The sequence below is a fragment of the Bufo bufo genome, chromosome 1 (assembly GCF_905171765.1).
Source record: "Bufo bufo chromosome 1, aBufBuf1.1, whole genome shotgun sequence".
NCBI lineage: Eukaryota > Metazoa > Chordata > Amphibia > Anura > Bufonidae > Bufo > Bufo bufo.
In genome coordinates, this window is record NC_053389.1 from 393,129,724 (window position 1) to 393,141,772 (window position 12,049).

The 12,049-nt window shown below is 47.2% G+C and overlaps 1 long non-coding RNA gene across 1 annotated transcript; it reads left to right on the forward strand.

Annotated features, from left to right (window-relative positions):
• Positions 1-6,087: 6,087 nt before the first annotated feature.
• Positions 6,088-6,738, forward strand: LOC120987031. Its single transcript, XR_005775887.1, has 4 exons — positions 6,088-6,118; positions 6,361-6,390; positions 6,436-6,465; positions 6,708-6,738. It is a non-coding gene; the product is annotated as an uncharacterized LOC120987031 (long non-coding RNA).
• The last annotated feature ends 5,311 nt before the right edge of the window (positions 6,739-12,049 follow it).

A 12,049-nucleotide genomic window follows, 5' to 3' on the forward strand; every position in this document is an offset into this window, starting at 1 on the left:
CAATTTCTCTACTTCTATAATACATAGTAATACCTCCAAAAATAGTTATTACTTTACATTCCCCATATGTCTACTTCATGTTTGGATCATTTTGGGAATGATATTTTATTTTTTGGGGATGTTACAAGGCTTAGAAGTTTAGAAGCAAATCTTGAAATTATGAGGCTTACATAATAGAAACCACGGAAGAATGAAATAAAGGATGGTCCCTAAGGGGAGAAAGTGTGGAAACACACTCCCGGGATGTACTGCTCTGTGACTAGAGAATTTAAGAAAAATAAGGGGCAGTAACGTGTTAAAACCTAGAGTTTATTAGGACAATTAAGATCCCAAACAGGGAAGAGAAAGCCCCTACCAGACAAACTAAACAAACAACGATGCGGGACCCACGTGAGTGAGTCACCTACAGGTCAAGTCCACTAACAAGCAATGTATGGAGGCGGTACTGACCAAAACAGACACTGTATTGAGTCTACGGCGGTATACCATAGACTTGTAATTATGCCAATAAGGCGAAAAAACAGGGTAGATCTTACCGGTGGTGCATATCAGGACCAGGTAGTCCAATACACGGGAGATGGAGGAGATTCTCGTGCTTGGAAAACGTCCTCTGGTCGGTTGTACCTTGGTGCCAAAGGGCTACAGGGAAAAACTGTCCCTGTTAATGCCCTACTTGGCCTATGAATCCCTAAGGTAACCTCCTAACACGGGGTCCTTTCCCCGCAAGGGGTGGCCCCGTCTGGAACCTAACCCTAATAAATGAACCCTAAATAGCCCTGTTGGGACAAGGAGATTGGTCCTATTAGTATAAGAGCTACCAGGGTATGGGAAACTAGTGTAATAGATATATTCAAAGTCCCTACGCGTTTTGTTTATGGAATATATCAAACTTTTATAGGGTACCTCCACTTCAAAAGAGACCCCCTAACTCATCAGGGGACAGGGGTCCTACGTAGAGGAAATATCTCCGCTCCAAACACAGTGGGATAGTTATCTTAGTTGGGGGGAGGGGGAGGGGGAGGGGGAAACCATAAAGGTTGCGCAGACCTAAATAGACCAGTGTGGTCCAAAACAGCCCAGAAACCTGCAGGTAGAAGTATAACAAAAAAGAATCCGTTCAGATACCGGACCTTGCTGCAACATTTACAGACATGGCATATAGTGAATGGGTTTACTTACTGTTTGAGTCATGGAGTGCGTGTGGCATTTACCATGAAGAGCGGCAATACAGTTTGGTATGCTGCCTAGCTATCGGCGTCTGTCGGCGCTGCTATGCGCGCCGATTAATTTAAATGGACAGGGCAAGCTGGCAGTGCGCCTGCGTGAGGAGTGCGGCCGCCGTCATGTGACTAAAGGTATGTCAGCTGATGCGGCGGTCCGCCTCCCTCCCAGCGCATGCACACTCGTGCAATGGGTAGCCCGACTACCGCGCGGCTTCAATGACGTCATCATGGGCGTCATAGCCTGGAGGCGTGGTCCAGGGCGGAGCGCGGCGTCAGCTGTGCAATGTAGGTAGCGGGGGTGGGAGGAGTCGTTGAGGGAGTCCAGGCGGCTCCTACTACTACACCCACGCTAATGCTGGCGGCGATAGTAAATATCACCCACAACATGGGACCTAAGAAGGGGCATTCAATGGCAGGCAACCCCCTTAGACCCAGACAGGGTATAGTGACTGTGATTAAGCGTTTAGACCATAAAACTTTGAATAATTTAGATTATTAGAGGATATTAACGTACAGACAGTATGGTCATAAAATCAGGTGGCCCCTGCTACTAAGAGCAGAGCCTAATGACCGAGTGAGTAACATACAAAGATAAAGACAAGGACAAAGGCGGCCACGGAATAAAGCTATAGTGGTTAACCCTTGATGATACTGGGTTAAACAAGGGGGGACCGAAAGAGGACAGTCGAGTGGAAGCGGTTAACAACACATATATATATATGTATCCGGGTGCCCAGCCGCAGATGGAGGGAGGTCAGCAACATATATGTATATATATATGTGTGTATGTGTGTATATGTATATGTATGTGTGTGTGTGTGTGTGTATATATATATATATATATATATATATATATATATATATATATATATATATATATATATTAGGGCTGCACGATATGGGAATTTTGTGCGATTGCGATTAGGGCCCTAAAAATTGCGATAACGATGTGCGATGCGATATTTTAAGGGAATTGTGCTAGAGGTCTATTTGCTTGGATTTTCCCATATGAGCCGCTGACGCGGCTGGGTATGACATAGTTATGGGGGATCTGTGGATGGCGCCGTTATGTGGGTGATCTGTGGATGGCGCCGTTATGTGGGGGATCTGTGGATGGCGCCGTTATGTGGGGGATCTGTGGATGGCGCCGTTATGTGGGGGATCTGTGGATGGCGCCGTTATGTGGGGGATCTCTGGAGGACACTGTTATGTGGGGGATCTGTGGAGGTGTAGATCTGTGGGAGATCTGCGGAGGACACTGTTATGGGGGACCTGCGGAGGGCACTGTTATGGGGGACCTGCGGAGGGCACTGTTATGGGGGACCTGCGGAGGGCACTGTTATGGGGGACCTGCGGAGGGCACTGTTATGGGGGACCTGCGGAGGGCACTGTTATGGGGGACCTGCGGAGGGCACTGTTATGGGGGACCTGCGGAGGGCACTGTTATGGGGGATGTGTGCTATGACACATGGGGCCACGAGGGGGGCCAGCATAAGACACACATATAGCATCTTATGCTGGTCCCCCTCATGGCCCTATGTGTCCTAAACTGCGCACATAACTCTCCTATTCATAAAATGGCCAGCCTCTGTACTTTCACAGTTTCACTATGAATGCACTCACACTGCAGAGAGCGAGCCGGCCGGCGCGTGACTGACGTCACTGTCACGCTCCTCCCACTTAATTCAGGAAGCAGGAGCGTGACTAAGTGACGTCAGTCACGCGCCGGCTGGCTGCCTCGCTCGCTCCCGCTCGTCGCTGCAGTGCATTTATTGTGAAAGTAAGTACAGAGGCTGGGCCGACCTGTTATCAATAGGAAAGAGGACTTTATCAATAGGGGCCCCTTTCATATATAATAATCGCGGCATTTTCGGCTCGGCCGAATCGCCAAACCGCATTTGCCGATTATCACGATTCGATTACTTTTGCGATATATCGTGTAGCCCTAATATATATATGTAAAAAATGTGCCCCTCTTATTTCCTTACAGTGAGGATAATAAATACCGAATCTTATCATATCCAGATTGTGTGTGATCCCGTATGTAGAGAGTGCCCCTCTTATTTCCATACAAATATATATATATATATATATATATAATGTGGGACGAATCCAATTTTTTTCAAATCCGAAACCGAAAAGGTTCTCGAATCTTTCGAATCTCGAATCCTACGAATCCTTTACATAAGAATTGTGTGAACGGTGTAAGAAACAAACTGATCCAAACTCAATATTCTTTTAATATGAAAAAATAAAGAGTCCTTACTTTTTTAACAAAGTATTCGTCAACACAGAAAGAAAGTAACCTTAAAGGGAACCTGTCACCAGGATTTTGTGCATAGAGCTGAGGACATGGGCTGCTAGATGGCCGCTAGCACATCTGCAATACCCAGTCCCCATAGCTCTGTGTGCTTTTATTGTATCAAAAAAACTATTTGATACATATGCAAATTATTAACCTGAGATGAGTCCTGTCCCTGACTCCTCTCACGGACAGGACTCCTCTCACGGACAGGACTCCTCTCACGGACAGGACTCCTCTCACGGACAGGACTCCTCTCACGGACAGGACTCCTCTCACGGACAGGACTCCTCTCACGGACAGGACTCCTCTCACGGACAGGACTCCTCTCACGGACAGGACTCCTCTCACGGACAGGACTCCTCTCACGGACAGGACTCCTCTCACGGACAGGACTCCTCTCACGGACAGGACTCCTCTCACGGACAGGACTCCTCTCACGGACAGGACTCCTCTCACGGACAGGACTCCTCTCACGGACAGGACTCCTCTCACGGACAGGACTCCTCTCACGGACAGGACTCCTCTCACGGACAGGACTCCTCTCACGGACAGGACTCCTCTCACGGACAGGACTCCTCTCACGGACAGGACTCCTCTCACGGACAGGACTCCTCTCACGGACAGGACTCCTCTCACGGACAGGACTCCTCTCACGGACAGGACTCCTCTCACGGACAGGACTCCTCTCACGGACAGGACTCCTCTCACGGACAGGACTCCTCTCACGGACAGGACTCCTCTCACGGACAGGACTCCTCTCACGGACAGGACTCCTCTCACGGACAGGACTCCTCTCACGGACAGGACTCCTCTCACGGACAGGACTCCTCTCACGGACAGGACTCCTCTCACGGACAGGACTCCTCTCACGGACAGGACTCCTCTCACGGACAGGACTCCTCTCACGGACAGGACTCCTCTCACGGACAGGACTCCTCTCACGGACAGGACTCCTCTCACGGACAGGACTCCTCTCACGGACAGGACTCCTCTCACGGACAGGACTCCTCTCACGGACAGGACTCCTCTCACGGACAGGACTCCTCTCACGGACAGGACTCCTCTCACGGACAGGACTCCTCTCACGGACAGGACTCCTCTCACGGACAGGACTCCTCTCACGGACAGGACTCCTCTCACGGACAGGACTCCTCTCACGGACAGGACTCCTCTCACGGACAGGACTCCTCTCACGGACAGGACTCCTCTCACGGACAGGACTCCTCTCACGGACAGGACTCCTCTCACGGACAGGACTCCTCTCACGGACAGGACTCCTCTCACGGACAGGACTCCTCTCACGGACAGGACTCCTCTCACGGACAGGACTCCTCTCACGGACAGGACTCCTCTCACGGACAGGACTCCTCTCACGGACAGGACTCCTCTCACGGACAGGACTCCTCTCACGGACAGGACTCCTCTCACGGACAGGACTCCTCTCACGGACAGGACTCCTCTCACGGACAGGACTCCTCTCACGGACAGGACTCCTCTCACGGACAGGACTCCTCTCACGGACAGGACTCCTCTCACGGACAGGACTCCTCTCACGGACAGGACTCCTCTCACGGACAGGACTCATCTCTGGTTAATTTGCATATGTATCAAATCATTTTCTTTACACAATAAAAGCACACAGAGCTATGGGGACTGGGTATTGCAGATGTGCTAGCGGCCATCTAGCAACTCATGTCCTCAGCTCTATGCACAAAATCCAGGTGACAAGTTCCCTTTAAGGACAACTGAAATGAGAGGTATATGGAGGCTGCCATTACTTGATCAATAACAGTTGCCTGGCTGTCCAGCTGATCCTCTTCCTCGAAAACATTAGCCATAGGCCCTGAACAAGCATGCAGCAGATCTGGTGTTTATCAGACATTTTTGTCAAATCAGATAAGATTACCTGCATGCTTGTTTCTGGTGTGATTCATACACTACTGGTGCCAAATAGACAAGCAGGGCTGCCAGGCAACTGGTATTGTTTAAAAAAGGAAAAGCATGGCAGCATCCATATACCTCTCACTTCAGTTGTCCTTTAAAGCACCTGAAGTTAGGGGGATTTGGAGGCTGACATGTTGCCTGGCTGTCCAGCTGATCCTCTGCCTGCGATGCTTCTGTGAGCAACTATACCAGGCTACCTAATAGTGTGTGGCCTACTATACCTGACTACTTATCCTGGGGGCAACTATACCTACAGACTACTATAACAGGCTACCTAATAGTGTGGGCTACTATACCTGGTTACTTATCCTGGGGGCAACTATACCTACAGACTACTATAACAGGCTACCTAATAGTGTGGGCTACTATACCTGGTTACTTATCCTGGGGGCAACTATACCAGGCTACCTAATAGTGTGTGGCCTGCTATACCTGACTACTTATCCTGGGGGCAACTATACCTACAGGCTACTATAACAGGCTACCTAATAGTGTGGGCTACTATACCTGGTTACTTATCCTGGGGGCAACTATACCAGGCTACCTAATAGTGTGTGGCCTACTATACCTGACTACTTATCCTGGGGGCAACTATACCTACAGACTACTATAACAGGCTACCTAATAGTGTGGGCTACTATACCTGGTTACTTATCCTGGGGGCAACTATACCAGGCTACCTAATAGTGTGTGGCCTACTATACCTGACTACTTATCCTGGGGGCAACTATACCTACAGACTACTATAACAGGCTACCTAATAGTGTGGGCTACTATACCTGGTTACTTATCCTGGGGGCAACTATACCAGGCTACCTAATAGTGTGTGGCCTGCTATACCTGACTACTTATCCTGGGGGCAACTATACCTACAGGCTACTATAACAGGCTACCTAATAGTGTGGGCTACTATACCTGGTTACTTATCCTGGGGGCAACTATACCTACAGACTACTATAACAGGCTACCTAATAGTGTGGGCTACTATACCTGGTTACTTATCCTGGGGGCAACTATACCAGGCTACCTAATAGTGTGTGGCCTACTATACCTGACTACTTATCCTGGGGGCAACTATACCTACAGACTACTATAACAGGCTACCTAATAGTGTGGGCTACTATACCTGGTTACTTATCCTGGGGGCAACTATACCAGGCTACCTAATAGTGTGTGGCCTGCTATACCTGACTACTTATCCTGGGGGCAACTATACCTACAGGCTACTATAACAGGCTACCTAATAGTGTGGGCTACTATACCTGGTTACTTATCCTGGGGGCAACTATACCTACAGACTACTATAACAGGCTACCTAATAGTGTGGGCTACTATACCTGGTTACTTATCCTGGGGGCAACTATACCAGGCTACCTAATAGTGTGTGGCCTACTATACCTGACTACTTATCCTGGGGGCAACTATACCTACAGACTACTATAACAGGCTACCTATACCAAAATTCAAGTGATATAGCTCACTACTGCACTTGAATTGCAAATGCACCTCTTCTGTGCAGGTCCTGTTCAACTACCAGGGTATATCTTATGTGTTTTGACTGGGAGGTTTATATTGCTGTGTTACTTACTAGAGGGGGTTCTATACTGAGGGGCAGTATCTAGTCTACTAAGGGGGCATTATATCGAGGTAGCAGCCCTGAGAAGAAGAGAGCAGTGACAGGGAGCAATACAAAATGTAGGGTTAAAGACTTCACTTATATATTTTTTTTTTTTCTTCGTGTCACTTTCAGGCAGAGTGTTCCAATAGCACCCCATAGGATGGCATCATCTCAACCAGCATCAAACATATGGAACTATTTCAAAATATCACTGAAATGCAAATTGCACCCTGTGCCCGGCAAAGACTCCCATACCACCTCAGCTATTTAGACATAGGCCCTGAGGAAGCAGGCAGTTGTATTTTCTATCTACTTGAGACTGAAGTTTTACAGGAATTTTAAAGATCATGTTTGCACCTACTGGTATGTAATTAAGAGATGCAGGAAAGATCAACAGGACAACAGGCAACCCGTATATAAACATGGCACACTCCATATCCCGGCCTCAAGCTAAAACAATGCACCCTCCTCCATATCCCAATTTACTAAAGTTGTTCGTTCAAGGAAGATTTTTGTTCAGGAAAACCAGCATACAAACTCGTTCTGGGTCCAGTCTACTTAGTTTCCTATCAACTATGATGCCTGATGTGCTGAATAATCTTTCTGAAATTACAGTGGAAGGAGGTGTAATTAAGAACTTTTTAGAGTGTTCTCAAATTCTGATATTTTTTGTTTTCTTTCCAGTACTTGAAAATATCAGAGGATGGTTGAATCAGTGGTTCTGCTAAGTAGGCATTTATTTCTTCCTCCGGAGATAGAGAATGCTCGCTGCTGCTGGAAGATGGTACCATCAATTGAGAATAATAACTCCACATGCTATGACCTCCTTGTTGTTCAGTTTGTGATGTTTGACTGTTATCTGCTCCTAGTCCTTGTGCTGATGAATGTTGATCAGTGTCCTCGCCTTGCATACTTAGATCTGAATCTGTAATCTCAATGGCCAGTGTGGATTTAGCTTCCTCAAGTTTTTCTCTATTGATAAACACAGTTCCCTTGAATCGGGGATCCAGTAAAGTACCAAGAGCATAGAATTTTTCAGACTCAACAGAGTGATAGCGCCTTTTCATTGATGCAAGCAAATCATTTCTGAATCCCTGTATGGAAGCTATAGTGGATTTGAAATTCTGCAAAGCACGAATTGTACTGTTGACTAAAGGAATTATTTCAGAGATTGTCACTTGGCTTGAACTGGCCACAAAAGTAGCTCTATCAAACACATCAAGGATTCGTATCACTTCTATAATTGTCCACTGCCGAGCACTAAGATCTACCTGAAAATTTAGGTCAGAAGCAGATAGTAAAACAGCTGGCTTTTGTTCCCGGAGACGAGCTACCATGTGAAGCTGAGAGTTCCATCTAGTTGGTTCGTCTTGTATGAGACGATGAGGTTTCAGATTTAGCTTGTCTTGAGCGGATTGTAAGGTTTTCATGGCTTTTGAAGAGTGTTTGTAATGTCCTACAATACTCCGGCAGGATGCCATAATTTCCTTAATTTCACTCTTGTTCAATAAACCATCTTTCAGAACTAATTGAAAGGTATGAGCCAGGCAAGGCAAGTGGTGAAACGGACTGCGCTGTAAAGCTGCTACCACATTAGGACCATTGTCTCATGACACACACAACTTTTTGTGACAGATTACATTCTGTCATAGTGCTGGTGATGAAAGCTTTTACGGCAGATGCTGTATGTGCAACCTCAGGAAAGGGAATACATTCCAAGCACAGGTGATGATACAGAAAGTTGTCATCTATGAAGTGAACTGTCAAACTGAGATAATCATCATAAGATGTAGATGTCCACATGTCTGTTGTTACTCCAATAAAATTAGTTTTCTCTAGAAGGTCCTGAACTTTTGTCTTTACCTCTTCATACATTTCTGGAATTACCTTTTCTGCAATGTGTTTCCTGCTTGGGATGACATATCTTGGCTCTAGGTGGTTTATCAACTTTCTGAAACCTTTATCCTCTACTATGGATAGTGGTTGGTTGTCCTGACAGATCATTTCAGCGACTAATCGTGTAACTGTTTTAGCTCTTTTTTGTCTCCTGGTTTGAAAATTAGCTTTTTGTCTAGAAAGGCTGGCATAGTCCATTGTGAGAAGGTGGTGTTACTGTTTTGCGTTTCACTGGGGGTGGTTTGAACGGACTTTCAGTAAACGATGACTCTGCTGATCCTGGACTAGGAGCTGGACTAGACGTTGATGCCGGACTGTGAACAAAAGCTAATTCTTCATCTAGGTCTTCGGATGTTAAATCCTCACTGACAGACCGAGGGGCTGAGGGTGGAGTTGGAGGCAATAGTGGCGATGGTGAACGTGTGCCTTTCAGTTCCTGAAATTTGGAGAAATGTTTTGTTTTCTAATGTTTCCACATAGCTGAGGTGGTATGGGAGTCTTTTCCTCTGGATATTTTAGCCGGGCACAGGTTGCAATTTGCATAATTTTCATTCTGTGATATTTTGAAATAGTTCTAGATGTTTGAAGCAGCTTGAGATGATGCCATCATATGGGGTGCTGTTGGCCCACTCTGCCTGAAAGTGACATGAAAAAAAAAAAAACTTTAACCCTACATTTTGTATTGCTCCCTGTCACTGCTCCCTTCTTCTCATGCCTGCCACCTCAATATAATGCCCCCTTAGTAGACTAGATAGATACTGCCCCTCAGTATAGAACCCACTCTAGTAAGTAACACAGCAATATAAACCTCCCAGCCAAAACACATAAGATATACCCTGGTAGTTGAACAGGACCTGCACAGAAGAGGTGCATTTGCAATTCAAGTGCAGTAGTGAGCTATATCACTTGAATTTTATTTTGTTATTGGTAGCCTAGTATAGTTGCCCCCAGTATATGGAGCCTGGTATAGCTGCCCCCATTTGTAGGTAGCCAGGTATAGTTGCCCCCAGGATAAATAGCCAGGTATAGTAGCCCACACTATTAGGTAGCCTGGTATAGTTGCTCACAGTATCAGGTAGGCATGTATAGTTGCCCACAGTATTAGGTAGCCAGGCATTGGTGTTGTCAAAAGTACCTACCTGCACAACAAACCAGAAGGACCAGCTGTGTTGCTCCAGGCAAGGTTGATGTCCTGCTTGGCGGCTCCAAACAAGGTCTGGTCTCCACTGCAGGCAACAGCGGTACTTGAGCGGGACCTGCACAGAAGATGTCAATATATGCAATTGAGAATAGTGCAGTATTCTCAATTGCATATATTGACATCTTCTGTGCAGGTCCCGCTCAAGTACCGCTGTTGCCTGCAGTATAGTTGCCCACAGTATTAGGTAGCCAGGCATTGGTGTTGTCAAAAGTACCTATCTGCACAACAAACCAGAAGGACCAGCTGTGTTGCTCCAGGCAAGGTTGATGTCCTGCTTGGCGGCTCCAAACAAGGTCTGGTCTCCACTGCAGGCAACAGCGGTACTTGAGCGGGACCTGCACAGAAAATGTTGCCTGCAGTATAGTTGCCCACAGTATTAGGTAGCCAGGCATTGGTGTTGTCAAAAGTACCTACCTGCACAACAAACCAGAAGGACCAGCTGTGTTGCTCCAGGCAAGGTTGATGTCCTGCTTGGCGGCTCCAAACAAGGTCTGGTCTCCACTGCAGGCAACAGCGGTACTTGAGCGGGACCTGCACAGAAGATGTCAATATATGCAATTGAGAATAGTGCAGTTAGCAACAGCAAGCTTAGCTATATCACTTGAATTTTGGTATAGGTAGCCTGGTATAGTAGCCTCCAGTATATGGAGCCTGGTATAGATGCCCCCATTTGTAGGTAGCCAGGTATAGTTGCCCACAGTATTAGGTAGCCAGATATAGATGCCCCAGTATAGGTTAGACAATAGCCAGCTATAGTGCTTTAGTATAGGTTAGCCAGGTATAGTACCCCAGTATAGGTTAGCCAGGTATAGTACCCCAGTATAGGTTAGCCAGGTATAGTACCCCAGTATAGGTTAGCCAGGTATAGTACCCCAGTATAGGTTAGCCAGGTATAGTACCCCAATAAATATAGGTTAGCCAGGTATAGTGCCCCAGTATAGGTTAGACAGGTATAGTGCCCCAATATAGGTTAGCCCAGGCGAGTGGCGTACACACATTCCATGGGGCCCCAGTGTGAAACTGATCCATGGTGCCCCTTCACCGTCAAAGCCACCCCTCCCACTGCAACTGCGACCCCTGTATGTACGCGTCTGCTCCCATGTGCCATACAGTGCCCTCGAGTGCCCCCATGTGCCGTACAGTGCCCCCATGTGTCGTACAGGGCCCCCATGTGCATTACAGTGTCCCCATGTGCCGGTGAAGACTCTGAACCTGCAGGCGGACTACGGGCCACACTCCTCCAACATGAAGTGCTCCAGCTCCAGGCTGTAGTACCTTCGTATGTGTAGCTGGGGTGCTCAGTGAGGCTGAGGCAGGCTCCAGCAGTGCAGGAAGTCCGTGGCTTGCTGGCGTCTCTTCTCTCTGGCGGCGAGCGTCAGACAGTGCTCTTGCGAGGCGCGGGGACGTGATGATGTCGCAGGCTCGGCGGTGGGGCTGCAGTAAACGAATATTTTAGTAATCAAGTATTCTATCGATTATAATTTCTCGATTAAACCTCCTTAAAATAACGTACGAAATTAGGCATGTATAAAGTTATTGGTTTGAAGGGGTTAATGGAAACACCTCCTTGGCATTAGGCATGTATAAAGTTATTGGTTTGTAGGGGTTAATGAAAGCACCTTGGAGGTGCCTTCATTAACCCCTCTCTAAACCATAAGTTTATACATGCCAAGGTGGTGCCTGCAGCCTCCATTAACCACTCTCTCTCCATCTGCCTTTCATTTCAATATCAATTTACAGTGACTCCGATTCCCCCCTGGCGTGCCTCAAGTGCTGTTAACTTAATAAATTACCTAATGGCACTGGCACTAGTGAGGAGGGCGCAGCCGCAGACACATGGGGTCCGAGACAGTCTTCATCCC